This window comes from Heliangelus exortis, chromosome 1, assembly GCF_036169615.1.
Source record: "Heliangelus exortis chromosome 1, bHelExo1.hap1, whole genome shotgun sequence".
Classification (NCBI taxonomy): Eukaryota; Metazoa; Chordata; class Aves; order Apodiformes; family Trochilidae; genus Heliangelus; species Heliangelus exortis.
Window position 1 is genome coordinate 127,065,277 of NC_092422.1, and position 7,951 is coordinate 127,073,227.

Genomic DNA, 7,951 nt, shown 5'->3' on the forward strand with positions numbered 1-7,951 from the left:
GCTGGGAAAAAATTCATAATCAACCAAGAGGCACAAAAGAATTTTACAGGAGCAGTCATTTGTTTATAAGGAGGCAAGTCCCCTCCATTGTGAGGATTTATACCTCAGTTCAATACATAATATCTTCAGAAGCAGATGTATGTCTTGACATAGCTCACCCTGTGATGTGAACTGTCTCATCCTGCTCCTTTTTTTTTTTGGTCTGTCATATGCAAACATGCATCTCAATGTGGTTTTTCCCCCTTTGAAAATCTTCCTGACATTAGCTGGTCTGGAATGCCACCTCTGGCATCTCTGTCAGAAACACTCAGGCATTTAAAATCCTTCTAAACCTTTCCTTAGAGACCTAAGTTCCTTATGTGAACTAATGCTAAATTTGTGAAAGAGCGAATGTGTCTTAGATTTCTGAAGGACTCAAGATAGTTTTTATTGTATAATCATATTTGAAATAGACAAAGAAACAAGAAAACACAATCTAAAATATTCTGCCCCATCTGGAGAGCAAGCTCAATACAGTTTTATCTTTTTTATTTTTTCATTTAAGTGTCTTAAATTGGTCCAATTTGAATTGCCTTATTCTGAAGTTAACATCGGTTTTATCCTTAAGTTAATGTTCTGTGCAATAAATCTGTTCTCCAGATATGATGAAAGTAAGAAATTCTTTTGGATATGAATAACTGACCAGTCTCAAGAGTTTTCTTTTCGTTTTTTTTTTTGTTGTTCTGGGGTTTTGGTTTTTTTTTTTTGTTTGTTTTGTTTTGTTTTGTTTTTTTGTTTTGTTTTTTGGGTTTTGTTTTTTGATTTTTTTTGGGGGGGGTTGTTTTTTTTTTTTTTGGTGGTTTTTTTTTTTGTTTTTTTTTTTTTTTTTGTGGTTTTTTTTTTTTAATGTTCCCTTAAAGGAGACAAAATACTTGTGATTCACTGTCCCAGGGTTCCGTCTTTCCTAACACATTTGCAGTTGTTCGTCTGTGTAAGAAGGCCTTGATCAGACAAAACTCCACTGGCTTCAATACAAAAACTTAAAAAAAGCACATAGAAATGTGAATTTAATTGTTTCCAGGTATTACATCATATGCAGATTCCTACCCTGCTGATTTTTTTTTTTTAATAAGAAATGGAGTGGGACAAAGATTTAGAATCTGCTTCAGCCTAGAATTTTCATATGTTGCGTATTAGAAGATTTCTTATTCCTCACGATTTCCTACTTTCCTTTAAAAGCAATTCACAAACTGGCAGTGTTCCAGCCTAAGATTATGAAGAAGCAGTTTTCTGCCACTGTGAAATTATCTTTGATACTTTCCATGTTCCCCTAGATGAAACAAGATGGAGATAGGGGGGTGTCAGCATTTATTTCTGTTCTTCACAAAAACAGACTCCAGGGATGGAGTTATTCCACCTTTCAGGTAGAGTTTGAAGTAATTAACATGCATGGCTGGGAGAAGCAAGGGGACAAGGATTTTAACTTAATGTGTGTCTGGCCCACATGTGAGCCGACATCTGGAAATGTCTCTCTCTGTGCAGGAAGACGAGAACAGGCATGCTGGAAGCGTACATCAGGAAAACAATATCAAGGATTTTGGTGTAAAGTTGAAAAGTGATAGGCTTAATGGGTGCAGGTACTGACAGGATCTCAGGGACTGGCATTAAAGAAGAACATGAGAACTCCCTCTATAATGTCTGGAAAAGTGTACACCTCCAGGGGCATTTGTTTCAGATGTTTGTCTCTAAAAGGTGTTCTCATTTAGCAGGCAAGAGAACATTCAGAAGCTTGTTTCTGTCTGAAATTAATTTTCAGTTGCAAAGGTCACATCTTCTAATGAGTTCCTCTTTTGAAATATTAATGACCCAAGGTTAAATAATGAACCAGCTGATCCATCTCAGTTGAACAAGGATCTTCTGAAATACCACCACAAGAAAAATAAAGCATTAAAGCATTTGTGTGTATGTGAGGAATCAAACATGGACATCAGCATGTCAACAGTTTATCTTTAATTCCAGTGAGAATGTATCAATCTGTTAAGAAGCAATTTTAAACACAACATTCAAAAAAAGAGGCATATTCAGTACATAAGGCACGAAGACTGCCTTACTCAGAGTCTGTCTGGTGAACATATGGTCCTTGTTATTCTTAAAGATTATGTGAATAAAATTTAGGTAGGAAGAAGTGGGACAATAACATTACTCTCCAGTTTGTGGTTCGAAACCATTTATTCTCCTATTATGTGAACCAAGGTCTTGGGAGATTGGTAGCTAAAAATAAACCTCAGGAAAACCTGACATATTAATGAATGGGACGCTAACACTGTAGACCACAAGGCATATAGTTAATATTCCCTTTATCAATCACATTGTGAAGTGCAAAGCATATCATAATTAATGGAAGTTCAAAGTCAGGGGAAAAGTTCAGAGTATATATATTTCCATAGATTATACCTATGTTCTTTTTCTTTCTATATGTTTAAAAGTCTTCAAATCATTGAAAATAATACTGCCAACTGCTTATCTACAAATCCTATGCTCATCTTTTCTTATTTTGGTCTGCAAGGACTGTCATTGCTTATCCTTGGATGTAGGCAGTATAAGAAAAAGCAGCTTTTTTTCAGAACATGGGAGTAGGTTGCAGTACAATAAATAAACTGTATTTTTTGAAAGAAAAAAATTGCTGTACAGAAAAAGTTGAATAAAGGATATTTAGAAACCTATGTTATACTTGTATCAATAAAGTATTTTTGTCATATTTTTAAATACAGAAAATTATTTTGTCTTCAACTTCTAAGCCCTTCCACTAAGAGGAAGTTTCTTTGGTGTACCTGGTGTATTTCTAGTGTGCCTTTCCAAGTGAATCTAGTCTGAGCTAGGGCTTCTGCAGGTGTGCTTAGATCAGTTTTAGTTTTAGGGTTAGTAACCCTGGTACAGCACTTGTGACACTGCTATACGTCTAAACTGTTCTTTGACTTAGGTGCCACAATGGTCGGAGCTGCTACTAAGTCAGCCACTTATACCAAAGAATATAACTACAAAATACTATTGCAGCATGCTGCAAAAACTGTTATGAAAAGTAATTATGTGATATGTTTCATAAGAGGATTAAAATAAAAAGTAAAGGAGAGTATTAGATAGATCATTTAACTCAGTCTGTTTTTTCCGTGATTACTGTGCAAATCTCTAGGAGCTGATAACTTAATCCAAGCTTCTTAACACATTTTAATCAAAATTACAGAATGAAAAGAAAGGATATGCAGAAAAGACACAAAGAGAAGAGCAATTGTCATGTTACAGCCAATCATTAACAGAAGAACTGGTCTATTAGATCACACCAAGCAGTTTGCTGGCATCATATTCGCTCTCTGACAGTGAGCACTAACAGATGTGTAGGGAAGAGTATAAAAGCAAGACAAATATGAGGTAGTCTTTTCACTCCCAGCATCAGGTAATCGCGGTTCAAGGATTTTCAGAGCTGAAAGCTTATTTGGACAATTATATTTAATAGTCCCAGCCAATAGGTAGAAAGGATGTTCTTTTATATACCTTGATGCTCACTTAATTTGCTTCAGCTTTACTGCCGACTGCTAGAGTACCTAGCTGACAAGCATGTACCCCACTGCAGAAAGAGTGGGAACACATAAGAGAGGAGGGAGTTGGAAATGGAAGAAATGGTAAATTCAGTCACAGTTCATCATCGCAGTACCTAAAGAAAGCAAGGAGAAAAAGAGATATGGGGCTGGATGAAGAATATGCTGACTGGGACAGTCAGGTGCTGACAAAGAATTTGACTCCACGTCAGGGGAGTTGCTCCCTGCCTTTGGATTTAGACTTAGGAGTATTTGGGCTTTAAAAAAAAAAAAAAAAAAAAAAAAAAAAAAAAATTATTTATCTGCAGTATTGAATGTAAATCTGTTTACAGGGGGATAAGCTGCCTGTTTTGTTTACTGCTGTATTAAAGTGCAGGAAAATCCTTACATAGAAGGTTTCTACAATGGCCACAGCAGCTGAAGTGATGCTATGTCTGTACCCAAGATGTCAAAAGAAATCTGTAAGGTTTACTGTCCTTAGGACTATACCTGTAGTTAGTGAGCTGTAGGTGAAGAAAGGGAAAAAAGAGGCTTGGGAAACAGCTGGATGAAGACAACAAAGACCCAAGAAACCAGTGATTTTTGGAACTTCTACTGGCCATATACTCCATGGTTTTGCCTAATTTTTTTTTTTTAACTTGTCTTCTGTATTTTGGTTCTTCCTGATATTTGCAGTTAGAGGGCAGTAGTTCTGTCATCTACTTACATTTTTTATGTGTGTTTATTTTAGCTTTGTCTGATTATTTCTTTCAGCAGGCCTTTGAACTTATATTGCGAAAAATAACTGTTTTCTACATATTTTCTGAATTATACAGATTATAGACCTCTCTACTAAGTCAGATATTTAGCTTCAGATTCAAAAGTCTTATCTCTCTGCTTAATTTCCCCTTGTACATTAAACTATTCTGCATATTAAAACTCTCTTGCTGCCGTATGCTGCTGCTCCCACCCTCACTGTATCTTTTTCCAGGTGGGATACCTGGAGCATTCAAAACATAAGCTCAGAATGAATGTTTACAGTGGCATAATAAGCTTTTCCACCTCATTCCATATTCCTTTCTCATTAATTGTTAACCCTACTTTTTGTTTGGCTTGGTTTGGTTTGGTTTAACCAGGACAGAATATTGTCCTAAGGCTCTGAGTGAACTGCCTGAAATGAATTATGTTCCTGAGATGTGACAGTTAATTTAAAGGTTTGTTTAGACTTTCTTCTCAGTCTATTACTCTGCACTCATCAAAATGACCTTCACCTGCCAGTTTATCATCAGCCACCAGTCTTTTAAGTCCCTTTTGCAAATCTTTTCAAGTGAGTAATTTGAGCAGCACAAACCCGCAACCTCTCTGAAGATGGATCACCCAGTTTCCTGCCTTTTTTAACTAGTCACAATCCCAGCACGTACTCTTCTGGACCATTTAGTTTAATGTCTTGTACTCATGTACCTGGCTGCATTTAAACAGACAAATATGTATGATAGTTTAAAATGAGGGAGCCAAAATACCACAAGCAGCCTGTGCATGGTAATTTAGAGTAAAGATTAAGCAATTTATCTAGCCCTTAAGGTGACTTTTGCTGCCTCCAATGAGCTGCTCACTGGTAAAGCCAGAACGAAGTTACACAATGTGACTTGAGCCAATCCATCTGCACAGGGCTGCTCAGACTGGATGTCTTCCTCCCACATCTACCTGCCCACACTCTTGGCCACATGGTCCCATTTCTCTCCTCACTTACCAGTCCTGTCCATTGTCTGACACCTCAATAAGCTTATTTAACTAGTAAGCCAAACAAAACACTGCTTATTCACTTTCTTGTGTCAAGTAAGGTTTCCATTCATTTAAAAAGTTAAATTGTGTGAGCAAAGCCTGTTGAAAACCAGACCTGGCAGAAGGAAAGGGGTCAGGAGCCTGTGGCTGATGGGATAGGAAGGAGACCTCTCCAATTTTAAGGACAGCAGGCATTAGATAAGATGATGTCATTTCATAGGTTTCATTAAGCAACCAAGCTGCCCTACCACACAGCCAAAGAGAAGGTCTTGCTCCCTCCCCTATTTCCATGTCGTTCCTTCAGTTTGCTTCCTCTCTTTCATTCTGTTAGTCCTGCTTACGTTCAGCTCCCCCATTGCATGAACTCTGGAAATCACACTGTCTGACTGATCTTGTCTGATTCCAAGGTAAGCCAACTCACCTCACCAATCAGCCTAAAATGGAAGGAAAAAACTTTTGGTTTTGTGTTAGAATTTTAATGAGTTATGTCAACTTACGTATCAGGAAATCAGATGAGGTTTACCTAGAGACTGTGTAACATAAGCACAACTAAGTGGTGGCTATGAGAGCTAAGAAAGGGAAGGAGAGGGCAGTAGCACATCCGCTCCCTGTTGCACAGAAGAAGCTAATTTGAAACTTTACCCATAGACAGATATGGTTAAGATGGGCTTTATAGCTGGGTTTTAAAGTATTGCTATGCTGCAGTGTTTTTGCCAAAGAGACGTATACAACAATCAGTGTGAGCTGCTTTGGAAGATGGCAAATTAAACATATCAGGTTACTAACATTAAGCTTTCTGATGAAGCACCCAAGATTTTCATTCAGATCTGTTGTTCAGCAGATACTGTTTATAGTTCCCTTTCCTTTCTCCTTTAAATACCAGAATGAGTTGCTGGCATGTCTTTCTGATTATATTATTATATATGTATTTTATGGATCATTTTCAAAAAAAGAGTCCTGCAAACTGAACTTGCAAACTGAACTATCTGCCATTCATTCATTACTTTTCCTAGGGGGAAGATACTGTGTAGGAGAACAATTTGGATGAGCTAAACAGCTCAGGGGTAAAGAATGGGATGTTAGCACCTATTCACCTTTTAAATTTTCACATGAGGAATTTCACATGATTAGAAGGTGATCACACTTAAGACTTGAGCAGCGGTTCATTTTTATGTCCACGTGGCATGCTGCAAAGTGCCAGGGAACTGGTCTGGAATGTTGGCCCAATATTCCTGGAAGATCACAGCTGGAGTTTAAAGAAAACTAGGGACGTGTACATACAGATACAAATGCAGATACAGATACAGATACAGATACAGATACAGATACAGATACAGATACAGATACAGATACAGATAGTTTGAAGTACTTTGGAAGTTTAAGGGAAAGCAAACCGAATTGTTGCGTCAACACTGCCTGCAAAATTAACCTTTCCCTCTTAAATATTTTGCTACTATTTCTACTCCATTCCGAGACTGGGTTATGTGCTGGGAAATGGAAATTTATGTCCTTTTCACTACTATATAAACTCAGGAAGACCTTTTGCCCGCTATGATACTTTTGTTTGGTTTCTAGAGATTGATTGAATACCAAGTTAAAAAGCACATACTCACTTCTTTATGAAGTGACCAATGTCATTTGGTCCTGTTTTTAGCAAAGAGAAATGTTCCTCGTTCTTAGGATTCTCTCCTTTATTACTTTGTAAGACTTCATCGTACACCCAATTTACATTCTTCCTGGTTTTGGTTAGCCTAATTGTGTGAGTGTAAAGACTGAAAGTCTTCTCTTTTCCCTCAGATGTGTGGAAAATGTCTGCTGATTATGTTAAAGTCTTTCCTACAATTCTTTGCATAACTACATGAATGTAAGAGGTATTTTGATTTACTTGCATGGAGGGACTCAGTTCCCACACAACTTATCTTTGGTTGAAAATAATTTTGCATTTGATAGTAAAAGAGAAACATTTTACATGGGATTTTAATATATGAATAAATAAAAGTTGTGAGATGACTATTCAGAAGTAATAAAACCAGCTGCAAATATTGCCAAGTTCCCATTTGTTTCCATAATGAAGAGAGAAGTGAATGTTATTCTGTAGATAAAGCTATTTCATTTTACTTCTGCCAATAAAAATAGTTATTTGAATATTAAGTATTCTCTAGGAAATTTTACACTGATTTGACTTTTATTAAATACACCCTGAACATACCTTGGGGACCGAAAAAAATTCCCAGTCCATTAAATATGAGAAAATCCCCTCTTCATGGCATATATAACCTGAATCAAAGAAAAAAGAAATACCTCTACAGACTTAGTATGTTTGGCCTTATGTTCATAATGCCAAGGTCAGGCTACATAAAATATCCCCTTGCAGCTGGATAAGAAATACAAAAGTTGTTTCATTTCAGCATCCCCATTTTTGTGTTGTTTGGATGATTACCCACACAAGGCTTTTAAAAGGCTCTGGTCTCTCTCTCTTTGTAGTTATAGCTCAGAGAATTTAGAGGCGTGGGACTGAACTGAAAATATGTAGGGTATTCCCAGAGGTGCCAGTAATAGGTAACCCATGGAATGAGCCTTTGCTTTGTTTTCTTCAGGCTGCTGTAACTATCTTGACT